This window comes from Capra hircus, chromosome 5 (genome assembly GCF_001704415.2).
Source record: "Capra hircus breed San Clemente chromosome 5, ASM170441v1, whole genome shotgun sequence".
Lineage (NCBI taxonomy): Eukaryota > Metazoa > Chordata > Mammalia > Artiodactyla > Bovidae > Capra > Capra hircus.
The window spans coordinates 88,960,413-88,986,984 of NC_030812.1; the positions used below are offsets into that span (position 1 = coordinate 88,960,413).

Sequence of the window (26,572 nt, forward strand, 5' to 3'; positions counted from 1 at the left end):
ACAAGAGGAGCCTGCACACTACAACTAGAGAGTAGCCCTTGCCCACTGCAGCTACACAAAGCCCACACACACCAATGAAGGTCCCATGCAGCCAAAAATAAATTACAAATACATATATACATATGCACACATGCATATTGAGAATTTAAATATATTTCAGTGACATGAAAATATGTCACATAAGAAACAATGTATAGAAGTACCTCAAACATGATTTTCATCTCTAGTTACTAAAACAAGAAACCTGGGAAAAATAAAAAGTAATAATAACACATGATTCTGGATCTCATTATCAGCCAATAACATAGTGAACTAGAAGGCTGAATGCCCATTGAGTTTTTGTTATGAATCAGAATCAAACTGCACCAAAATCTGTTTCTTCTCTTTCAAAACAAGCTTGCACTCCCCTTTTTTGTTGCATCCCTTTTTAAAAGTACATTATTTGGTTCCATGTGTGCTACTAATAACTTCTATTGTCCTTGCTAGATGGTCAACCAGTATCTCCTCCCTCTTTGACATCTATCAGTGCAAGAACGCAAAAAAAAAAAAAAAAAATGATACTTCGAAAAAGACATGCTGGCATTAGTTTGGAGTTCTAAGAGAAAAAGTAAATAGGAGCAATGAAGCAAGAATAAAGCTTCTCACTTGAATAATAGTGGGAAGTTTCATTCATAATGAAGGGCATCTGGTATCAACTGGAGAGTCTTAAGACCTGTTTTAAGATCAACCACTGAAATCTGGATGCTAACAACACCTAAGTTTTTATCTTCAGTCTGCTCATCTACTTGGACATACCTAATAAGCTTCTTGAAAGTAGTCAAAGTGTTAGTCGCTCAGTCCTGTCTGACTCTTTGCAACCCCAGGGACTGTAGCCCACCAGGCTTCTCTGTCCATAGAATTCTTCAAGCAAGAATACTGGAGTGGGTAGCCATTCCCTTCTTTGGAGGATCTTCTGGACCCAGGAATCGAACCCAGGTCTCCTCCATTGGCAGGCAAATTCTTTACTGTCTGAGCCACTAGGGAAGCCCAATTACTTTCTTGCCCTACCCCAAACCCACCACACCTCACTCCTTTCCCATCCTCCTGAGTAACGAATTGGTATGATAATTTCTGACATGTTTCTAAGATAGCAATTTAGCCCTGAAAACTTGAATACACTTAAGGAGGTTAACATTCTTAATTGGAAACTTTAATAGGAAATTCTTATATGGCATGTGTCTGAGATCATTACATATATTCATCCATTGAATCCTCATAACCTCATGAAGTAGATAGCCATCCACATTTTTACAGTTGACAGAATTAAGGCACAAAGAGGTTAAGCAGCTGGCTCAAGAACACACTGCTAGAATTGGTAGAGTTGGAATTTTAAACCAGGTAGTCTGGTTCTAGAACCCTTATCCTAAACTCCCATCCTAGGCTGCCTCCTACAAATAAGCAAACACACCACAAACGCAAGATTCTAACTTGGTCACTCAACTCCTTTTAACCTCATACCTACTTTACATTGAGAGTCCCTTGGACTGCAAGGGGATCAAACCAGTCAATCCTAAAGGAAATCAACTCTGAATATTCATTGGAAGGATTGATGCTGAAGCTCCAATACTTTGGCCACCTGATGTGAAGAGCTGACTCATTGGAAAAGACCCTGATGCTGGCAAAGATTGAGGGCAGGAGGAGAAGGGGACGACAAAGGAGGAGATGGTTGGATGACATCACCGACTCAATGCACATGGGTTTGAGCAAACTCCAGGAAATAGTGAAGGACAGGGAAGCCTGACGTGAGGCAGTCCATGGGGTCACAAAAGTCAGACATGACTTAGCAACTGGACAACAACTACTTTACATTGATTATCTTTGGAATTTTTAATCATTTCCAGTTTGGTCTCAAGCTCTCAAAGATGCAAGAAAAAGATGAGCAGAACAAAGCCTTTGGATGGAAATAGTAAAAATGTGCTGAATGAAAAAATGAAAGCTATACTAGGACTCTACTTTATCGGGGCCATCTACTAAGGTTAGCTTATCTGCATCCAGCAAGCCCAGCGCTTTCCTGCTACTCTCCTTGCTGTGAGCACAGGTTTCCCATGGACTTATGTCTTTAGCACTGGCTGCCTTGAACCTGGAGGTAATCTGGCATTCGTCTTTCCTTGGGTCTGTTCCTCTCTCCATCTGCTCTTCAGAGCCTGCATTCTCTGAATATTCTCTAAGGAAGCCACCCTGGCTTTTGCTTTCCATAAAATTTTGGTGAAATATTTTAGGCATGTAAAACTGTGACAAACAGCATTTAGCTAAAGAAAGAAAAAATGAGAGCAAGTGCTTCAACTGAAGCCCCTGTGAACCCTGCACAATCCTTTTTTCTTCTCTTCTCCCTGAATTAACTACTATCCTGCGCTGGGATACATTTTTACACTTCTAATAGGACTCCAGAATACAAACAATATCGAGTTCAACACGATTTTAAACTGTATAGAAACGGTATCTCATTGCACATGTTATTCCCTCAACATTATAGGCTATTTTTAAATTTTTTAAAGTCTTTATTGAATTTGTTACAATATTGCTTTGGTTTCTGGTCGCAAGGCATGGGGCATCTTAGTTCCCCAACCAGGGATTGAACCAGCACCCTCTGCATTGGAAGGTGAAGTCTTAACCACTAGACCACCAGGGAAGCCCCCAAATCATTTTAATAATAATAAGTTCTAAGGATGTAATATACCACATGATAAATATAATTAACACTGCTGCATGTTACATGTGAAATTTAAGAGAGTAAATCCCAAAAGCTCTCACAAGCACACAAATTTTCTGTCTTTTTTATCTATGAGATGACATATTTCCTAAATTTACTCTGCTCATTACTTAATGAAGTATGTAAGTCAAATTGTAGTGCTGTAAACCTTAGAATTACACAACGCTATAGGTTAATCATATATTCAAAAAGCAGCAGGAAAAAAAAGTCATCATAATATTTAAAGTGAACAACTTAACCCCACAGCTTAAGAAAAAGAATGTTACTATTACCATAGGCGCCCCCTTGATCCCACCCTCCTCTCCCTTGACTCCAAGAGGTTAACTATTACCTTGACTTAAGCATTAATTTTTTCTTAAACAGCTGCTACCACTTTTGTCTGTATACCTAGAGCAAGTATTACTCAGTTTTGCCTGTTTATCATCTTATATAATGTTTGCATATATTCTTCTAATGACTTGCTTTCTCCACTCAGTACTTTGGATATTCTTCCACGCCAGTTCACACAGCAGCAATTCCTTTCTTTTCACCATGGCCTAGTACTACATAGTGCTTTGCCGATACTGGGAAAGATTGAGGGCAGGAGGAGAAGACGGCATCAGAGGATGAGACGGCTGGATGGCATCACCAATGCAATGGACGTGAACTTGGGCAGACTTCAGGAGATTGTGAGGGACAGGAGGCCTGGCATGCTGCAGTCCATGGGGTCACAAAGATTCAGACACGACTGGGTGTGTCTGAACAACACCACAAGTACTACCTCATATGGCAATTCCACTAATGACCTAGTCTCCTATTGATGAGGTCTGATTTTGTTGTTTGTGTTATTTTAATCTTTTGGGATGGGGGTTATAAATATGCTTGACCATGCCTATTGCAAACACATGAAAACATCACTCCATGATTGTTCTGCAACTCAGGTTTTGGTGGGGAATAACTTTAGTCACTTCTGTATTTTCTCAATTTAGATTTAAGTTCAGTCAACTCAGGATTTTCCTCTCTGATTCTTTCATCAGAAATGTAGTCCCGGTGGCCTTATGGAAAGTCAATTTCGTACAGCAAGGAAGCTTCTGGTCCATTGCCATACTCTATCTTCCACTGACATCCTCCACGATCTATCTCATCCTACTCTGGTTACTTTTGTTGTGTGATTTTGGTCTTCATCCTTCTCTGGTGGCTAGCTCAGAGATGTCACAGATTCTCCCTCTTAGCCTTTCTGTACTTTTCTCTAGAGGAAAATAAGGCTTCCCACAGCACTCTGTGGCCACAAACCACTGGAGCACCACCGAGGCCTCTCTTCTGAGATTCACACTGGCCAAGAACTTTTCCACAGGTCTGTCTTCTCTGACTTTATCAGGAAGAGAGGCTTAGAAGCTACCTGGGGCCTTGGGGACATGAACAAGAGAATTCTCTAAAGATAGAAAGAAAGTGAAAGTAATTCGGTCTCCCACTCTTTGAGACCCCATGGACTGTAGTCCATGGAATTCTCCGGGCCAGAATACTAGAGTCGGTAGCCTTTCCCTTCTCCAGGGGATCTTCCCAACCCAAGGATCTAACCCAGGTCTCTCACATTAGAGGCAGATTCTTTACCAGCTGAGCCACAAGGGAAGCCCAAGAAGACTAGAGTGGGTAGCCTATCCCTTCTCCAGCAGATCTTCCCGACCCAGGAATTGAACTGGGGTCTCCTGCATTGTAGGTGGATTCTTGACTAACTGAGCTATCAGGAAAGCCCTAAAGTCTGAGACTGCAGTCAAATGTTAGTCCCTCTTGAGGGTCTGAGTTAATTAGCCTAGTCCCTGGGATGACCTGAATGCAAAGGAAAGACTCCTGTGGAATAAACCAGTGAGATTATCCGAAGGCTCAGCTTCAGTACCATAAAGACACTCTCCAACATGGCAGCCACTTGCCACATATGGAGATTCTAGTTTAAATGGTGAACAATTAAGATTAAATAAAACTTAAAATTCAGATCCTCAGCTACATCATCCACTTCTGAAGTTCTTTCCCTCACCATAGAAAATTCTATCGGACAGCACTGTCTCAGAGGATATTTGCACAAGAGAGAGCCAAGTGGGTACTCCAAAGAAAAGCATCAGTCCCTAATAGCAGAACTGATTTTGCCATCAAGTATCCAGATTCACCCTGGTTTCACCTCAGCATTTGGGAGAATGGCTGGTGGGCTCCCACCAAGGGTAATGGTCAGTTTTTGAAAGACCTCAAAAATCACTCCTTCCCCCTTTGGCTAGAGGGAGAGGATGCAAGAAGGGGCTGTAATCATAGGTCATTAGACTGACCTGAGCTAGAGGGGAATAAGACACTGTCTTATGGCTACTCCCCGACATGGCTGGTACCTGTGACAAAGCAAAGCAAGGTAATTCTCCACTGCAAAATGTGCACTGCTTAATAACACCAGCCCATTTCAGCAAGTCTCACTCATATAAATTGAAAAGTAGCATGTTTGTTTTTTTTTTAATTTTATTGGTGTATAGTTGCATTAGTTTATACTGTACAGCAAAGCAAAGCATCTATACGTATATTCTGTCTTTTTTGGATTTCTTTCTCATTTAGGTCACCACAGAGCACTGAGTAGACGGTACGTTCGCATTAGTAATTATTTCATGCTGTTGTTGAGTCATTAAATTGTGTCCGACTCTTCTGCAACTCTATGGAATGCAGCCCACCTGGCTCCTCTGTCCATGGGATTTTCCAGGCAAGGATACTGGAGCGGGTTGCCATTTTCTTCTCCAGGGGATCTTTCTGAGCCAGGAATCGAACCAGAGGCTCCTGTTTGGCAGGCAGATTCTTTACCACTGAGCCACCTGGGAAGCCCCTGTCTATTTTATACATAGTATCAATAGTGGATATGTGTATGTCAATCCCGGAGACGGCAATGGCACCCCAGTCCAGTACTCTTGCCTGGAAAATCCCATGGGTGGAGGAGCCTGGTAGGCTGCAGTCCATGGGGTCGCTAAGAGTCGGACACGACAGAGCAACTTCACTTTCACTTTTCACTTTCATGCATTGGAGAAGGAAATGGCAACCCACTTCAGTGTTCTTGCCTGGAGAATTCCAGGGACAGGGGAGCATGGTGGGCTGCCGTCTATGGGGTCGCAGAGAGTCGGACACAACTGAAGCGACTTAGCAGCAGCAGTATCTATCAATCCCAATTCATCCCGCTCTCCTTTCCCCTTTGGTATCCATATGATTGTTCTCTACATCTGTGCCTATTTCTGCTTTGTAAATTAGATCATCTATGCCAATTCTCAACACGTTTCAGTTTTAAATGTCATTCTCTGAACTTCGACGTGTAGACTTGTCAGTCACTGTATATTGATCTATTTTAACTGGTAACCTAAACCCTCCTTCCATGTGCCTTCTTTCTCAACAACTTTATAAAAAGAACTTCGTAGCTCTCTTGGTTATGCAGTATCTCAAATTTTCTTCTCTCCCACTGTTCCAGGCTTGAGCCAGGCACCCCAGGTGGTATCCTTCTCCCTCCCCTGGATTGCTCTGGACAGCACGGGGGCAGCCCTGCACGCTGCACATCCAGGGACCTCTGTTCTTGGAGGATCTGAAATCAGTCAGGGAGGGGAAAGGAGAGGGAGACTGGATACGTGGAAGAAAGGAGAACCCAAGCTATTCCTCCTCCTCAGCTCCCTCTGGGCTGTGGCTCATACCACCCAGCCTACAGTGACCTCACTCCCCACAAAGGGACTCTGGGCTCTGGGCTCTAGGCTCTAGGAGCATCAACTCCTTCCTCTGTGCCTCCCGCCAAGGAGTGACACTAGCTTCCTGCCATCCAGTATCAGGCTTGGCTCCCCACCTCCTGCCTGACTTCTCAGCACTTCCATCACCAGCCTGATGAACATTAATGACTCAGTGTGAACTTTGAAACAACCCTACAAAATCCATTCCAGCTCTCATGGGAAAGCTGCCAAGTGTCTTCCCCAGTAATTGCAAAGCACTCCCATCCCTCCCAGAAAAATATCAGTCTGTCTCTGTAAGCCAAGTTCACAAAATTAAACTCTTTCCCTAAATTGCATGCATATATGGGTACATGCACTGTATCCTGGTCTGATTCTTTTTTTAATTGTAATCTTCCAAAGCAAGGGAGAAATACAAAAACCCACCCCTGGGCTTCCCTGGGGGCACAGTGGGTAAAGAATCCATTTGTCAATGCAGGAGACATGCATTCAGTCCCTAGGTAGAGAAGATCCCCTGGAGAAGGAAATGGTAACCCACTCCAGTATTCTTGCCTGGAAAATCCTATGGACAGAAGGGCCTAGCAGACTGCAGTCCATGTGATCGCAAGAGAGTCAGACACAACTTGGCAACTAAACAACAACTTCATCCTAGAAGTGGCCCAGTACCTGGGTCTTGCATTTTTCTACCCAGATATACAGTGTTATAGACCTGATGTCTTTTACTCAATTGTGTAAATGTCTGATGAGGAACTCTAGCAGTCCAGGGATCTCACATTAAGAGGTCCCTCAATTATCTACAAAACCACAGCATTTTAATGTTCTAGATCACAATGCATTATGACTATGGGTGAATCCACTATGAGTGGATTGCCGTTTCCTCCTCCAGGGGATCTTTTTACCCAGGGGATTGAACCCAGGTCTCCTGCATTGCAGGAAGACTTTTTACCATCTGAGCCACTAGGGAAGCCCAAGGGCAGCACTATTTTTAACTGTATCACAATGAAACAGCTATTTTATATTAGCTATTTCTTTACCTGTCGTCTTCAAATGTTTCAGCAACACAATTTTGAATAGATCTACAGCCTTCCCTGGTGACTCAGACAGTAAAGAATCTGCCTGCAATGCAGGAGACACAGGAGACCCAGGTTCAATCTCTGGGTTGGGAAGATCCCCTGGAGAAAGCAATGGCTACCCACTCCAGTATTCTTGCCTGGAGAATTCCATGGACAGAAGAGCCTGGTGGGCTATAGTCAATGGGGTCTCAAAGAATAGGACACAACTGAGTGACTAACAGTTTATTTGCCCTAAATCTTCCATCTTGCTTGAAAAGGTACATTTCTGTTTTGTCCTTGTTGTTTTGCTTTTTAATAAGTCATGCCATAGCTACTTCTAACAGAGATGGAAGCATGCTGTAGTTGATCAGCTATCAACTTCCCTTAAATTTCTGTATTTTAATTCTTGTATTTTCAAATAATGGATGTACCAGACTTAACCATTTGAAAGACAAGCCTAATCAATACAGCACACAGTATGCCACCAGCCAGGCCTGCACTGTTCATGTTTCAGGATTATTTAACAGATGTCAGAAACTGCCGTTCCAGGCCCATGAAAATGGTGGAGCCTCTCTTGATCTTAAACCCACAAACACACACACACAAAGCAACTTTGCAAAAAAAAAAAAAGAAAAGAAAATTTTTTTAACTTTCTTTGGTCTTCTGAACTTCAAAAGGCAACCACAACTTCATTCCCTGTTTTACATTTTTTTTCCCTTCTCCTTTACGATATCAATTGAGGTCTCTTTTTCTACATCTTTTTAGGGAATTGTTACAGATGCTTCTGGGATTTATAAAATAATTTCCTGCACATTAATGCAAAAATTCTGTGACCTCCCAATTCAATAGAAACCAAAGTGATGATTCCAATTTGAATGCTCTCTTTTCTTTCTGATCTTTGCCTCCTGTTCCTTTCATCTCACCTTTTCCATTTCTGAGCCTCCAGATCAATCTTTTCCTCTGTTGCTCCATTCTACCCTCTGACCCTTGCACAAAACAGGAATTCAATCAAACACATTCTTGCTCAGTCGTCTTTTCCTTGGACCTTCTATCAGTCATTGACTCTCACTATGCACTCTTTTCACAGTTAAGACAGGTCTCGAAGAATTACCCACCACAGCACCTTTTTATCCATTAAAGGATATAACCTTGACACTGATCTGTTAAGATCTGTACGTTTTTTTATTTGCATTTGTTTATTTAAATTGTTTTGGCCGCACCACACGGCCTGTGGGAGTTTAGTTCCCCAACCAAGGATCAAACCTGAACTCCCAGCATTGGAAGTATATGGTCTTAATCCCTGGACTGCCAGCAAAGTGCCAGATTTGTGTATTTTTACAAAACCAACCTGGTCATCAGTAAAAGGAGAAGGATAAGATGGCAGCTGGAAGACCAATTGGGAGGTAATTACAGTGCCCACAGAAAATATCATAAGGCCCCGTGGAGGCAACAGAAGCAGCCTGGGAGAGAAGATGGAGTTAAAGGACACAGAGAAATAAAACTGACAAGACTCAGTGTCTGGGATGTAGGGGCTGGAGGAGAATAGGTGGCAGAGAAAGACTCCTAAGTTGGTCTTTGGTGGCAGTGCAATGCTGTCTTTCAGGAGATAGGAAGAAGAACAAGTTTTAGTCAAAACACGATTCTTTCAGTTTAGATAAATATCTTTCTTCTGGGAAACAGTCCTTGGCTTCTGTTTCATTGAATTCAAAGTAACCTCTCTCATTAATTTTTTGGATATCCTTGTAAAGTGTTCATGACAACATAAAATCTGCATAATGCATTTTCACTAAAATTAGGGTATCATGCACAGTGATCAGTTTATTACATCTTCAATAGTAACCATTTGGGCAGGTATATAGTAGTATCACATGGCAGTGTTAATTTGTATCCCCCTTATGATTAATGGTGTTGAGTATCTTTTCAAGTACTTTTTTGCCATTTGTATCAGGCTGCTACAGCTGCTGTAATATATTATCATAAGCTTGGTGGCTTAAAATAAGAATTGTATTCATTCAGAGTTCTGGAGACAGGAAATCTGAAAATCAGTATCACTGAAATAAACTTAAGGTTCATCATGGCTCTGCTTCCTTGGAAGTCTCTACAAGAGGATCCTTTCCTTACCTTTTTGTTGTTGTTGTTATAGCACAACTCATATTTCAATTGGACAGAAAAAAATGAGTATCATTTACAGTATCTTAAGATAAACTGTCTTTGAATGAGAGTTGTTTTTACAGTACACTGAGGTCTACAAGATGTAGAAAGTTACTATTCTAGAAAGTTTACTACTGCACAAAATGAAGACTGATGAAATCAAACAGCGGGTAGGGGAGGGCCTGTGGTTTCTCACGTTTCATTAGCTGCTGTACCACTGTCCTTCAGGTGGCTGAGGGAGTTTCAGATTTTCTTCAGACATTATTAGGTGTCGAAGCTCTTGAGGACAACTTTGATGCTATTATTAATTCTGCCATTTTGGTAGCATTGATATGGCTCTAATGGGGCTCCACCACCCCCATTAGAACTATTAACTCCTTTCATATTAATTTTTGTTATAAATTTCACAAAGCGGGGGGTGCTTCTGAGTATTGGGGTCCATATTCTATTTTAAGGCTATATAGTCAGTTTTTATAAATTGTTCTTGAGAGCCCATCTTGTAAGTGCCGTGTCTTCATCATCTTCTAGGCTTAGGCTAACTGTGCTATCTCCTACACCTTTCTGGTCTTCTTCCAAAGTTGGAAATTGCAAGGAACTTTTACTCCCGAGCCCGTGGTGGCTGCCACCTTGCATTACTGTCACTCCTTTCCTTACGCCACTTTTAGTTTCCAGAGCTATATTCCTCGAGTTCCTTGGCTCCAGGCCCCTTCCTCCAGCTTCAGTGCTGGGGGCAGTCTCTTCTGTTTCTGCACCTATACCCTTCCATCACGCATGAACAAGGCAGAAGTCCAGGACATTTTTATGGCCTGGCCTTGGAAGTCACATACTATCACTTTCATAACAGTCTAGATGAAGGCAGTCAAAAAAACCCACCCTAAAGAAGACTACAAATGACCAACAGGTACACAAAAAGACACAGCATCACTAATCAGAGAAATGCAAATCAAAGCCACAGTGAGATATCGCCTCACAGTCTTAGGATGAAAGTGAAAGTCGCTCAGTCGTGTCCACCTCTTTGCAATCCCATAGACTATACAGTCAGTGGAATTCTCCAAGCCAGAATACTGGAGTGGGCAGCCTTGCCCTTCTCCAAGAGGCCTTCCCAACTCAGGGATTGAACCCAGGTCTCCCGCATTGCAGGTGGATTCTTTACTAGCTGAGCCACAAGGGAAGCCCAAGAATACTGAGGTGGGTAGTCTATCCCTTCTCCAGCAGATCTTTCTGAGCCAGGAATCGAACCAGGGTCTCCTGCATTGCAGGTGGGTTGCTTTTTTTTTTAACCAACTATCAGGGAAGCCCACACACTGTTAGGATGGCTATTGTTAAAAGGGCAAGAGATAAGTGTTGGTGAGGATGCAGAGAAAAGAGAACACTTGTGAACCGTTAGTGGGACGGCAAATTGCTATTGCCATTATGGCAAGAATTTTTATTAAAGTTCCTCAAAAAAATTACAAATGGAACTATCATATAATCCAGCAATTCCATTTGGGGGCATATAAGCAAAGGAAATAAAATCAAGTTCTCAAAGGGATATCTGCACTCCCATGTTCACTGTGCCATTAATCACAATAGCCAAGATGTGAAACCACCTTAGTGTTCATCAAGGGATGAATGGATGAAAAACGACGTGGTATAAACCATCACGGAAAAGAACGTGGAAAAAAATAACTGAGTCACTTCACTGTACAGCAGTAATTAACGCAACATCGCAACTCAACTATACTTCAGTAGAAAATAAACTTAAAAAAACATTTAAAAGAAGATGGGGTCATGGATACATGTATATGTATGGCTGCATCCCTTCACTGTTTACCTGAAAGTATCACAACACTGTTAATCGGCTATATCCCAGTACAAAATAAAAGTTAACACACACACACACAAAGATGTGGTGAAAAGTACAATGAGATTATTCAGACATGGGAAAGAAGAAAGGACTGTTTCTGTGACACGAGTGGAGCATGAGTGCATTATGCTAAAGTAAATAAGTCAGCCAGAGAAAGACAAAATACTATCTGTTCTCCTTAATCTGTGACATCTTAAAAAGCTGAACTCATAGAAGCAAAGTAAATAGTAGTTGTCAACAGCTGAGGGGTAGGGAAGATAGGGAGATTTCCAAGAGTGCAAATTTCCAGTTACAAATAAACACTGGGGATATAATATACAGCATGGTGACTACAGTTAATCACATTATATACCTGAAAGTTCCTAACAGAGTAGGTCTTACATGTCTCGCCCCAAAATAAAAGGATAATTATGTGAAGTGACGGAGATGTTCACGAACACAATTATGGTCACCATTCTGCAATACTCACAGATATCAGATCATCACATTATACAGCTTAAACTTACACAATGTTACATGTTCATCAGATCTCAAATCTGGAGGAGAAATGAAAATTTTGCATATACTGTCCGTTCAGTTCAGTCGCTCAGTCCTGTCCGACTCTTTGTGACCCCACGAATCGCAGCACACCAGGCCTCCCTGTCCATCACCAACTCCTGGAGTTCACTCAGACTCACGTCCATCGAGTCAGTGATGCCATCCAGCCATCTCATCCTCTGTCGTCCTCTTCTCCTCCTGCCCCCAATCCCTCCCAGCATCAGAGTCTTTTCCAATGAGTCAACTCTTCACATGAGGTGGCGAAAGGACTGGAGTTTCAGCTTTAGCATCATTCCTTCCAAAGAAATCCCAGGGCTGATCTCCTTTAGAATGGACTGGTTGGATCTCCTTGCAGTTCAAGGGACTCTCAAGAGTCTTCTCCAACACCACAGTTCAAAAGCATCAATTCTTTGGCGCTCAGCCTTCTTCACAGTCCCACTCTCACATCCAGACATGACCACAGGAAAAACCATAGCCTTGACTAGACAGACCTTAGTCGGCAAAGTAATGTCTCTGCTTTTCAATATGCTATCTAGGTTGGTCATAACTTTTCTTCCAAGGAGTAAGCGTCTTTTAATTTCATGGCTGCAGTCACCATCTGCAGTGATTTTGGAGCCCAAAAAAATAAAGTCTGACACTGTTTCCACTGTATATACTGCATATACTGTAGGGCCTAGTAATTCACTACATACCCAACAGAAATGCACACATATGTACCAAAATTACATACCAGAGAATGCTCATTGCTGCACTGTTTGTAACAGCCAAAAACTAGAAACCACCACAAATGTTTCCATCAGTAGGAAAGCTAGTTGTATGTATCTCATGAGTATGTATATATCATGACACTTGCATGCAGCTGTATGCAGGGGTGAAAAAATGAGTCAGTCACAACTATATGCCTCAACATGGATGAATCTCACATACATACTGTACAACTGCATTTACATAAAGTTCAAAACACAGGCAAATCTAATTATATGAAGAATTGATGCTTTTGAACGACAGTGCTAAAGAAGACTCTTGAGAGTCCCTTAGACAGCAAGGAGATCAAACCAGTCAATCCTAAAGGAAATCAACCCCGAATATTCATTGGAAGGACTGATGCTGGAGCCCCAAAACTTCGGCCACCTGATGCCAAGAGCCTATTCATTGGAAAAGACCCTGATGCTGGGAAAGATAAGAGGGCAAGAGGAGAAGAGGGTAACAGAGGATGAGATATAGGATGGCATCACTGACACAATGAACATGAATTTGAGCAAACTCTGGGAGATTGTGAAGGACAGGCCAGCCTGGTGGGCAGCAGTCCATGGGGTTGAAAAGAGTTGGACTCGACTTAGTGAGTGAACAAAAACAAACGATGCTAAAATAAACATTTATGTTTTCTCACGTAGGAGTTTCCAAGGCTATAAAACTGAATAAACTATAGTGTTAGACAACAAGGACCTACTGTATAGCACATGCAAATCTGCTCAATGTTATGTGGCAGGGTGGAGGGGAGGAGAGTTCAGGGGAGAATGGCTGCATGTGTATATTCAGCTGAGTCCTTTCAAGTTCTCCTGAAACTATCACAATATTGCTAATCAGCTCTACTGCAATATAAATTAAAAAGTTAAAAAAAAACAAACAACTACAATGTTGTAAATTAGGATGGTGTTTATCTTTGGAAGAAAAGGGGGTAGCGACTGCAGGGAGCTCTGGGAAGTCTCCTGGGTTACGGATAATGTTCTATTTTGTGATCTGAATTGTGGTCACCACTTTGGGGTAGCTTGTTGAGGCACTGTCTACTTTTCCTTATATAGATCAGCAAGCAATTATTTGTGTGTATAAGACTGTCACCATGTCCTCCTCCTCTTCACCCCCTTGCTAGCATTTCTCCATGGGGTATCCCATCATTACTCACTTACTTGAGGGACAGCACAGCTTATGAGGACAGCCAGGATCAGCAAGTCCCCTCTGAGAGTGGAAGGTCAGCCCCATCAGGCTTATTAGGACAGGGGTTTAATCAGTTTGATTGGCGGAGTCCCCTTTGTGTATATTAGTTGCCCAACCATGTTTGACTCTTTGTGACTCCATGGACTGTAGCCCACCAGGCTCCTCTGTCCATGGGATTTCCCAGGAAGAATATTGGGAGTGGGTTGCCATGCCCTTCTCCTGGGGATCTTCCCAACCCAGGAATCAAACCCAGTTCTCCCGCAATGCAGGCAGATTCTTCAACGTTTGAACCATCAGGGATGTTTTGGAGTCCCTGTTAGTACTTCCCAGTTCAGGACTTTCCTGTGCTGTATTTAAATTTCCAAAGATACCTGCACTACTGATGGCCATGAGGTCCCTGCCCCAGAACACAAGAGGCTCTCCTAGATCCGGATATCTGGCTCTGCCATCTGGAAGCGATGGTACGGAGCTAGAGGAAGAGCCTGCAACAACCCCAGGATGCCTGAATGAGAGAGATGCAGGTCAAGTCTGAACAATGTGCTCTGGCTACATACTAACTACATGACTACTTATTTTCTCAGCTGTAAAGCTGGGCTGCAGTGACCTTAGCATACTATTTTGGGTTATGAAGATCACTACCCTAAGAACTAAATACAGAATTTATGTAACGAATTAAAATGTTCTACGAGAAAAACAAACAAACTGTATATACTATCATTTACCATTGCTAGAAATCTAAGTCTTCCTTTGATTTAATCAAAGTTCTGAACATCTACCCTTGTGGTATGATACCTGAAATTATGTGCATGCATGCTCAGTTATGTCTGATTCTTACAGTCACATGGACTGTAGTCTGCCAGGCTCCTCTGTCAATGGGATTTTCCAGGCAAGAATACTGGAGTGGGTTGCATTTTCTCCTCCAGGGGATTTTCCTGACCCAGGATCAAACCAGCATCTCCTGCATTGGCAGGCGGATTCCTTATTGAGCCACGTGGAAAGCTGGGTATGAATATGGCCAATAAAGTTTTCTAAAAAACCATTTTTTAAAAAATGGTTGAACCTGGGCCAAGAGGGTGGGACTGGAACTGATTAACAGGGTGGGGTCTGTGGCTTTTATCTATAGCCTTCTGCAATATATTTTTTTAATCAATTGCATGTATTAGTGTGATCAGTTCTTTTAAGATCATACCCAGAAAAATATTAACATAACTAAGATCCCAGCTGTTCTGACCTTCACAAGTGCTGACACTTCTGGTCTCACATTAGCCAGTATTTAGAACCCAGATTCTTCACAGGTTTTCCTAAGAAAAATAATCATTGCAGATTTAATGATTTTTTTAACAATTCTTTACGATGATTTCTAAGACCATGGGAGAGGATCACAGCAAATACAATCAATTGTTACATTCATGTTTTCCTAATTATAATTTATCAAAGTAATTTGATTTTGAAAAATTAAAGACGATAGGAGGCTTATGGCGAGAAGCAACTGCCCCCCGCCAACCCACTCTCCACACTTCTACGTCATCCCTGGAGGCCAACTTCTTCTCATTACTTTCAATTAATTCTACGTTCAGTTCTTTTTACGGTTTTTATATGAAAAACCCTCCATTTGAAATGTCTCCCTTTCAAGCCTCCCCTATCTTCAAAGATGCATCCTCTTTGGAAGAAAAGCTATTGACAAACCTAGACAGTATATTAAAAAGCAGAGACATTACTTTGCCAACAAAGGTCCATATAGTCACAGCTATGATTTTTCTAGTAGTCATGCATGGATGTTGAGAGGTGGACCATAAAGGCTGAGCGTAAAAGATTTGATGCTTTAGAATTGTGCTGGAGAAGATTTTTCAGAATCCTTTGGAATGCAAGGAGATCAAACCAGTCAGTTCTAAAGGAAACCAACCCTGAATATACATTGGAAGGACTGATGCTAAAGCTGAAGTTCTAATACTTTGGCCACCTGATGTGAAGAGCCTACTCATTGGAAAAAACCTTGATGCTGGGAAAGACTGAGGACCGGAGAAGGGGGTGACAGGATGAGATGGTTGGATGGCATCATGGACTCAATGAACATAAGTTTGCACAAACTCCAGGAGACAGTGAAGGACAGGGAAGCTTGGTGTGCTGCAGTCTATGGAGTCACAAAGAGTAGGACATGACTGTGTGACTGAACAACATCTTCTCAACTTTACCCCCAGCCACACTGCAAGGACCTGAAGCCCTCTTCCCAAAGAGGAACCTGAATAGAGAGATTCAGTGGGTTCCCTGAGCCTGGGGGGTTCACCTACAGGTCTTGAGCAAGCTTCTCCTCTGCAGAGCCTTGCATCTCCCTTCAAGGAATTTTATACCTGCTGCTCATACGAGTTTCTCCTGACTTTATATTACTCTGTATTTTACTTATATATGTAATCAGTAATGGAGGTATGCTCAGATGCTCCAAAAAATACCAAGAAGGATGGTTCACTCTAAGAAAAACAGATGGAAAATATAATTTGGGTAAGTGGGCAGACTTTTCAGATAGATGGAAAGGCCTGGAAATAGCAATATAACACAGTGTCTTGGGGGAAAACCTGTATTTTTGGAGTAGAAAGCTCCAGAAGAGAAAATAAATGTGAGAAGTGAGCCTTAAAAAGTTAATAGGAGTCAGATGGTTCTTACGTGTGAGGCCAAAGAGCTGGACTTCAGCCCATGGTCCAGGAGTTGACCATTTAAATGCCTGTAAATGCCAAACTGATCATGCAAATTAGAGAAGCGAAATCATGTAAATGAGAAAAAAGACAGCAAGTGTGGGTCTTCTGGGAAACTGGGGAGACAGTGCCCTTCCAGATGGAACAGTTTGATAATTTTTATACAAAGTGTAAGACTAGTGTTGCCAGGCATACCACTTTAATAACGGCAGACTATCCAGATTCTTCTATCAAATTCTCTGGTTTTTAAATGTTGGTAACTATTACCTGTTTTTTCAGGCTCACAGTATGTGGTCAAAAAAGTATTATATATTCTTGAAAGTCGGTTTCAGCCAACAGATCATTTTTACCTCCCCTAGAAGCAAAAAGAAACGACCAATATGAAACTTAAGACAGGGAGGACCCATGGTCAGTCTGCAGTTTTAAAGATTGCTCTGGTGGAAGAATACAGGATGGATTGATTAGGGGAAGGAGAAATTGAAATCAAATGTGGAGAAACCTATCTGAAGGCACCTGCAGATCAATCTTTGGTAATAGATGTACTGAGAGTCAAATCTAAGGCACAACACTTTTATCATCGATGATTAATTTTTCAGAGCAGGTAGGTGAAATGGCTCTGAGCATTTCCACCAGAATTTGACCCCCAATGATCCCTGAGAACTTTCTATTTTGTGTAAATCTTGGGTGTGACAATCAAAGACAGAATGGATTTATCTCTTCGTTACTTTCCATAACTTCATTTTTTCTTATAAATGTACTTGCTAGTATTAATAAGAAGATAGAGTATACATCTGGCTTTAGAAAGGCAGCTTGTTGAAACTCTACCCCCTGCTTCTGTATTATATCAATCGTAGAAGCAAACAAAGGTATTTTCTGCAAATGGTTCCCATGTGCCCACATCTCTGAATGTAAAATAAACAGTGTAGGCCATGAAAACAGAGTATTTTAAACAGAGCACTGCAGCTGGGGAAACTGTCTAAACATGAACCTTACTTTTACAGTCACTTAACAATGTCCTTTATCTATTAAATTAACTTTTAAAGAGGAGAAAATGGGGAGATGGAGGAGAGGGTACAAAATGGGGACAGAGAGAGAGGTTATCCATCTGTTTTCCCAAAACACCTAATACTTCCATTTCTTTGAGTTTAGATACCAATATATTTTTCCATCACAAAGTTACTGTGTCTAGACAACAGATAAAGAGAAGATATTAGCCACTTTCAGTGCATGTTTAAGAACTGTTCTTTACTCACTAAGCCGTGTACAATTCTTTGGGACCCCATGGACTGTAGCCTGCCAGGCTCCTCTGTCCCGGGATTTCCCAGGCAAGTAAACTGGAGTGAGTAGCCATTTCCTTCTCCAGGAGATCTTCCTGACTCAGGGACTGAACTCACATCTCCTGCATCAGCAGGTGGATTCTTTACCGCTGAGCCTCCTGGGAAGCCCATAATTTTAAGAATATTTTGGACCAAATCTGTGTAAACCTGATCAAATCTCATCTTTGTCTCCTGTTCAAACCAATGAAGTCAGAGAGAAACAATGTTCCCCAGCTCTCCAGACAGAATCAGACAGGTGCTGGCCGTGCTTAGTCCCGTCCCAGTCCCCACATCCACAGGCTATGCCCAGGCATCTGGTCCATCCCACTGGTCCCCAAAACAAAAAAGGAAAGAGATACAATGTCAACGTGGCATTTTATATCAGATTGGCTTTGAAGAGAGTTCAGTGAGTCTCAGCCATTTGCAAGTCAACCAGCACATGAAGAAGTCAAGGGCTCACAAGCAAGAAAGGGGGAACCCTGGCCTGCTTTCCCACTAAATTCTGAATTCTGGGCTCTGTTCCCACTTTTCACTTGAAGATACGTACATATGACTAGGATCTGGGCACCAGAGGCCTGACTCTCCCTTCTGTAAAATTGCTTTTCTCCACAGAGGTGAAAGTCAACATTTCCACCTGCCATGTACATTTGGGGCAAGCTTATTCCTGCTTCTATATGTAAAGGGTCAGCTTGCAGAGAATACAGTTCCCATGTCTGAGGTCAGAGTGAAGAAAAAACAAAATTCATGTCAATCTTTCTGGAGTAGTGATGAAGGGAACTGTGTTCCACATAGCCTGAGCTGAGAAGCAGTCAGCAGCTTCTCAGGGCAAGTTCGATGAAATTGGTTTTAACCCACAACCAATGCTCAGGATATTCCAGAACGTTCTATGTAACCCACCTGCACTGTTCCCATTTTCCCCCAGCTTGTGCTTCTTTTTTAACTGAAGTCGTGTAGATATAGTGCTGCTTTGCCAAATTCTCTAGCTTTCTCCACTCAGATTTATGAAGTTCCATTTGTGCAGCCCCCAGATAGTAAAGACCGAGGCAGGCGCCTCTGATTAGTTTTGCCGTTTCAATGCTGCCTGCCTGCTGCCTCAGGCCATTGACAGACTGTGGGTATGTTCACAGCTCTTTCCTTCTATCCTTCAGCCTTTATGGAAAATGCAGGAAGTTTGAGGCCTCTTATTTTAAATGGCGACCTGCCAGAGACAGGCCTATTTATATATGTAAGTGTTACATATGGTATCAATTGAGTAATGGGAAAAGAATAGATTGTTTATTAGAGGGGGTTGAGAAAATCACTCATTGTACAGGGGAAAAAAAACAACAACAAATTCTTATGAATGTTGAGATTCCTCCCTGCCATGCTGTTGGAGAAAAGAGGTAAAAGCAGGAACCAAAGTACAGCTGACTCATGAAATATACAGCATGTGTGTGTGACTCTTTGTGACTCCATGGACTATAGTCTGCCAGGCTCTTCTATCCGTGGGATTTTTCAGGAGTGAATACGGGAGTGAGTTCCTATTACCTCTCCAGGGGATCTTCCCCACCCAGGGACCAAATCTGCATCTCCTGCATTGGTGGGCGGACTCTTTACCACTGAGCCACCTGGGAAGCCCTGAAATATACAGATTGGACTTCAATAGAGCTTATCAAAGTCAATCAACACAGAGCACATGATGCTCTCTTGAAGGATGATGAGTTACAGTCATCAGCAGGGCTCCCATTGGCTGCCTCAAGACAGCCACCAGTGAAACCCATCAGGCTCCGAATCTTGATCCAACTCCTCTTCACCTGGAGCATGTGAGGACCACTCACTCCGACTCCCATCTCCTATAAGCAATGCCCCATCTCCCCTAACCCAGCTGCCCTCCTCTGGTCTCAAGGGTACAGCTGAGGCCAATCTCATTCTTCAGGTTTCTCGCTAGTTGTGTAAGTTAGAGTCTAAATTCTAAGTCTAGATTCCTTCAGGACCTCTCCTGTGACTTTCAAAACCTTGTTTATTGGAAGAAAAAGAGAAAAATGCTGAGATTCAGTTTTCTTGCTCTCTTCCTTAAGGCAACAAGAACACCTTAGAACAACATAAGGAACATCAATATTGTGGAGTACTGCGGAATTATTCAGTAGCATGTGGAATAATGCTATTGTGGAGAATCAATAGCATAAAGACAATTGCTTCTAGAGGTTACAAGACTGCATATAAGTAACTTAGCAACATCCTTAAAGAACCACAGAGGAAAGCATGCATGACCTCTCATTAAAAAAAAAAAAAAAGCTGGAGGAGGTCTTGGTCCATCTAACTTCTCCCATCTCTGATCAAGCGTTCTCCTGCTTGGGAAATGAAGTAGTGCGAGAGCCCCATCCTATGGTAGAGACAGCCTCACCAAAACCATGTGTTTGGACTAAGAAAGCATCAACAATTCTCCAAAAGAAGATGGAAGCACTTTTCCAAGAAAGGATAAGATTAAGTGGACGTGAACTTGGACAAACTCCAGGAGATACTGAGGGACAGGGAGGCCTGGCATGCTGCAGTCCATGAGGTTGCAAAGAGTCGGAAAGGACTTAGAGACTGAACAACAATAAGATTGTATTTGTTACACAAGGAGCTATTCTAGAAGTCATCCCAGAAAAATTTTCTGAAAGTGTTTAATAAATACTTACAGAATACACCTTTTTACAACTGGAGAGAAAAGAAACGATCCAGGTTCATATAAATATAGTTGAATATATATCCTGTGCTCTAAGTCCTGAGAACATTTCTCAAAGGTTTATGTGAGCTGGCAGTGCACTCGAGGGTCCCAGGTACCCCGTGTTTGCATACAGCAGACCCAAGGCCTGTAGCTTCTTTCAGCCTCCAACCACCTCCTTGTCATCAGCAATATTCGGGACCTTTCTGCCCTCCATCCTCTACCTCCAAAACCAGCCAACATGGCTTTTTGTGCTTAGCACCTTACTGCCCACCAGCCAGGAGCTCCCAGATCCATCAGATAAAGTCCACCCGTCAACCCTTGGGTCAACCGAATCTGTGGGCTTCCCACACTTACCTCTCCTGGGGCTTCTGCTGCTGCTGCTGCTAAGTTGTTTCAGTTGTGTCCGACTCTGTGTGACCCCATAGACGGCAGCCTACCAGGCTCCCCCGTCCCTGGGATTCTCCAGGCAAGAACACTGGAGTGGGTTGCCATTTCTATTTCCACCCAAAGAAGTGGGTCTGCAGGGCCTACGCTGCTTCTTCTGTGAATAGGCTGAGGAGAAGCGTCAGGGTGCCTAGCCTCCCTTGAAGAGGCAAAACCAGGGTGTCAGACACACCCCTTCCAGGACAGGCAGAAACCGCCCCCATAAGTGGGGTGAAACCCTGGATGACATGGAAGCCGCCATGGTCTGGGAGAAGAACCTGAACCAAGCAGTTTGAGCTCTGCCGGCACAGACTCCATCCAACTTCCTGGAAGCTGCCTCCTTAACTAGATGAGCAGGTGAAACTCATCTAGAAGATAGAGCCCACCTGCCTGTGCTCCGCAGCCTGGCAGCCTCCAGGCTGGGCAAATACCCCTCACCCTCGCACACATTAACTAGGAGCCTCGGGAGCCCAGCAGCCTTTGCGGGGCCTCTCTGGCAGTCCCCCAGTGTCAGGCTTTCTGTCCAAGCCTCTCCCTGCAGCCACTAGGCAGCTTTTTAACCATCTTGGAGTTCTAGCCCAAGCCATGGAGCAGATGGAAACAATAAAGCTTTTCGCAGGGGAAAACAAAAAATTCTAAGCTTGCCAACTATTTGCATCAAGAGGTTTCTTTCTACACACTGTATAATCCAAAAATCCAGTAATTTCAGCAAGTTTGCTAACTCAATGACCACATGTAGACCATTTGTTGCCCTCAATCAGAGAATATACCAGGCTCAAAGGACAGAATCAATTGCACCCCTCACTCCAGCTCTTAAAATTCCTCAAAGTGGAAGGCAGCTTTACAGATAACCAGGGAGGCCTCAGTTATCCTGGAATTAAAAGGAAGAGGATTCTTGGAACTGAACTTCTGTGGCAGAAATAACAGCCATGCCCCTACCCATACAATATAGAAGATGGCATTCTAGAATTCTGCAGTATTATATTGAAATGCCATTAGTAAAACAACAACAAAAAAAACAGCTGATTTTCTTTTTTGTCATACCATGTGGCTTGTGGAATCCCTAACCAGGGATCAAACCCTGGGCCTGCAGCAGTGAAAGCATAGTCTTAACCACTGACCTAAGGAAAATTCCCCTGACTTTCTTAGTAAAGAAAACCAAAAGACCTTTTATATTATCTATAAAATCAGACAGTATATCAGTTTTAGGAGTTTCAAAACGTTCATGATTCTTTACCAGTGAAACCAGCATTTAATTCCCATGATTAAACAACAACAAAAGATGAATGATTCTTTGGAAGCTTATTTAAGTCCCCTCCTACCAGTCCCTGAACAAACAAGATCAAGCAGGTGGCTGCAACATTAGTGACATGTAAAAAGAGTTTGAGGACATGCTTACAGTAAGATTAGTAACTACATTCATCAGCTAGTAACACTTGAAAGGACTGACATAGCTCTGTGACTATTCAACACAGGTAGCTCAGCTTAGACTTCAGATGGTCTTATTCTGTAGGTAACATAAAAGATGTGGGAAATTGCAAAAATTGCCTCAAATCCTATCCCCCTGCCAAAGTAGATTTACTCCTGAATCTATGTAGGTCATGTGACTCCCTTTGGCCAATGTAATGCAAGCAGAAGCTTAATACATGCTTTCACACTGGACTTTACCCTCGGCTGTTCTTGGAACTCCCCCACCATGCAAACAAACCTGGACTATTTTGCTGGAGCATAAAAGACAAGTGACCCAGTCACCCTGGCTCGACAGTCAGCTCACCAGCTGATTTTCTGATGAATTTCTCAAGCTGCAACTAAACATTTGTGTTTGAACCATCACTGTCTATGCTGATGGGAAAAGTCTTCACTGTCTTGCTCAAAGGGAAGTTCTGTGATATTGATTCATTTGGCATACAAAATAGGATTTTTTTTATAAGATCTTACTATTGAGTACAATTTCATTAAACAGTATATTAGTCTGCTAGGGCTTGCATAATGAAATACCACAAACTAGCTGGCTTAAACAACCAAAATTTATTTTCTCATGGTTCTGGAGGCTAAAAGTCCAAGATCAAGGTTCTGTTAGGTTGGTTTTGGAGGAGGCTTGTTTCTGGTGGATAAATGGCTACTTTCTCACTATGCCCTCATACAACCTTTCTTCTGTACACAGGTGCAGAAAAAGTTTCTTGTATCTCTTCTTCTCCAAGGACACCAGTCCCATCAGATAGGGCTCCAAACTTTCTGCCCTCATTTACCCTTGTGCATGTGTACCAAGTCACTCAGTCACGTCTGACTCTTTACGAGCCTATGGACTGTAACCCACCAGGCTCCTCTGTCCATGGGATTCTCCAGGCAAGAATACTGGAGTGGGCTGCCATGCCCTCCTCCAGGGAATCTTCCTGACCCAGGAAGCCACGTGTCCCGTGGCTCCTGCATTGCAGGCAGATTCTTTACTGCTGAGCCACCGGAAAAGGCCCATTTAACCTTAATTATCTACTTAAAAGCTCGTTCTTGATATACAGTCACACTGGGGGTTAGGACTTCCACATATGAATTGAGGCGGCGGCGGGGGGGGGGGGGGGGGGACAATAACTCTAAGAGTGATTTTTCAATTTCAATAATAACTATTTATAACAATATTTACTGATAACTTACCATGTGCCCTAATCTATACTACATAGTTTATACATACTTTCTCATTTGATATTCACAGCAACCTTCCAAGATAGGTATTCCCATGGAAGGTGAGGTACCTGAGGCTTAAGAAAGTTCAGATGCTTGCCCCAAAAGACACAAATGGTGGGTGGTAGAGTTGGTCTTAATCTAGGTCTTCCCGACTCTAGAATCCAAGATCTCAGTTCCTGTGCCATGCTGCTTTCATTTTCAACTGTTTTCATATACATGATTCAGACTGAAATACTATAAGAACAGTCATTTCCTGGAGAATTAAAATACAACGATGAAATAGTAAAAAAAAAAAAAATAAAGCAGACATGGTGAATATGGGATCTGGGTGGCCTTTTCTATATGGATTTTTTTCACTAAAGATAGTTTTAATGTTTATTCATGTTGTAACATGTATGAATCCTGCATTCCTTTTTTCCCCATAGTAATTAAAATAAATAACATGCCATTTACCATTAAAAAAAATACAAAGATGTGTAAGTGATTATGCAGACAAGTAGAATGTGCAAATCATGCTGAAAAAGCCTGTATTCTTATTCAATTAAATAGAAACTCTTAGGTCTAGGAGTCCAAATCTTCCAAAATTTACCCAGCCCTACATTTCCAATGATATCTCTCATTACAGTTCACTATCAACATCACCACCATCCACTCCAGAAGGGTACCCTACAGCCCAATAATAACATAAAGAAAACGAAGTCACATCATATGACTGGAAACACTGTAAAGGTAATGTGTTTTAGACCAACCTGTTCTTTACCCCGGGAGGAAAAAAAAAAAAAAAGGCCATACAGAGTTCAGAAGGAGAAAATTCTAGGACCCATCTCTTCTACTTTACCAGTCCCTCCAGTCCTTAAAGCAAAATTCTCAAACAGATCTGCAGTCTCTAAAATCACGTTACATTTCAGAATTACTCTTGAACATGATATCAAAATTTTGTTTTATTCTTTTGAAAAAAAGCAGGAGTAGCAGTTTCTTAGAGGTCAATATAGACTTTCTGAGAAGACATTTCTATGACTGTGTGGTATGTATGAAGCAATATTTGACCAGTTTATTCAGATGAATGATTTAGAGAATGTCTCTCTTCATATGAAACTTCAGAAGAGGAAAGGCTGCTGGAGAAAAAAAAATGTTCATCTAAGAAAATTTCTCTGAAGAACAGAAGAGATCTGGCTGTTGTTCAGAGTCATTTGTCGGGTGGCAAAGACATCTGCAGACCACATGTTGCTCTTCAAGGTCAAGAGAAGGCTCTGGAAAGTGAAGTCTTAGAATAGCTATCCTGTGGATGGCAATTCCAACTAAAGCTATCTAAGTCTCTGGGAAATCAGTCTTACCCTTTGAAGGACCATGACAACTATTTTCCTCCAACTTTTTGATGATTAATTCTCAAGCAGGTTTACAAGCATAACTCCATCTGCTCATCTTTGATTTCTCTGACAACTATCCTATAGTTTGGAAGCATCAACCATAGGATTTGCAGTCTTGTCAACTGAACTGTTTTCTTTTTAAATGAAAATACATTAAAAAGCTTCAGAGGAAAAACATTTGGCCATAAAAGTTTGGTTTTATTTACATGCTGAACAAATGAGACCCAAGAGGGAAAAAAATATAACCTTTTCACTGTCATACTGTGACAAGTTCTTAAACAAATTTCCTGAGATTTCCCTGGCAGTTCAGTGGTTAAGACTGCACTCGTGCACTGCAGAGAGCACGGGTTTGATCCCTGGTTGAGGAATTAAGATCCTACATGCCTAGAAGCCAAAAGAAAAAAAGGATGTGGTTAAACAAATGACAAATTCAATATCTTCAGTTTAAATAACACCATGTGACATATTTGGAGAAGGAAATGGCAACCCACTCTAGTGTTCTTGCCTGGAGAATCCCAGGGACAGGGGAGCCTGGTGGGCTGCCGTCTATGGGGTCGCACAGAGTCGGACACGACTGAAGCAACGCAGCAGCAGCATGTGACATATTAGTATCCAACTGACTTGCTCAGTGTTGCCAGTCAGTGTCAAAATCTAGAGGGAAAATCTAAATATTTAAAAGGATGTGTAGGTCTATTTATTGGTAATTGTATTATCATTATTTGCACCAGAGTAAAAGAATTATAGGAATTAATATTAATTAATTATTTAAGAATTAATTATTGCTAGTTTATATCTAAGTCAAAATTAAGTCTCAATTCATCAATTTCAATGGTCTTGAAAGACATTCTCTCCATTCTTCAGAGGCTTCCATGCACTGCGTTTCAGAATTTGGATTCTGGATTTAGAGTCTGTTTTCATATAAGATCTTCTATAACCCTCTCTCTGTCCACTTTTTCCACCTAAAAATGCCACAAACTTGTAACAAGGACATTGAACCTTTACAACGTGTCACAATACTGTGTCACCATGAAAGGAGGCACGGTTTCCCAACTAAAACCATCGGAAGTTTAATTATGATTTCTCTCAGCAAAACTCATGAACACTATCTAATAAACAAGATACTTGGAAACAGAACACTAACATCTTCCAACTCAGCGTTCTTATGAATCAAAGATTAATCTGATGTTTGGATAAATTTTTCTCTCAAATGTGCATGTATTAAACAAAAGGGAAAATAATTAAATCAAAGCATTTTAGGTTTTGTTAGCTATTAGGACTGCTATTGAAGATACTATTATATCTATTACATTATAATATCTATTGGTTCTTCTCAGGAAGGAAATACCTCCTTCAGTTTTCTTTTTAAAAACATGCATTAATATCAAAATAACAAATCTTTTCAATGACAGTTTTAGTATCATTGTATCAAGCATTAAA

General features: G+C 41.8%; 1 pseudogene; it reads right to left on the reverse strand.

Moving 5' to 3' along the window:
- Positions 9,859-10,177, reverse strand: LOC102172130 (annotated as a pseudogene).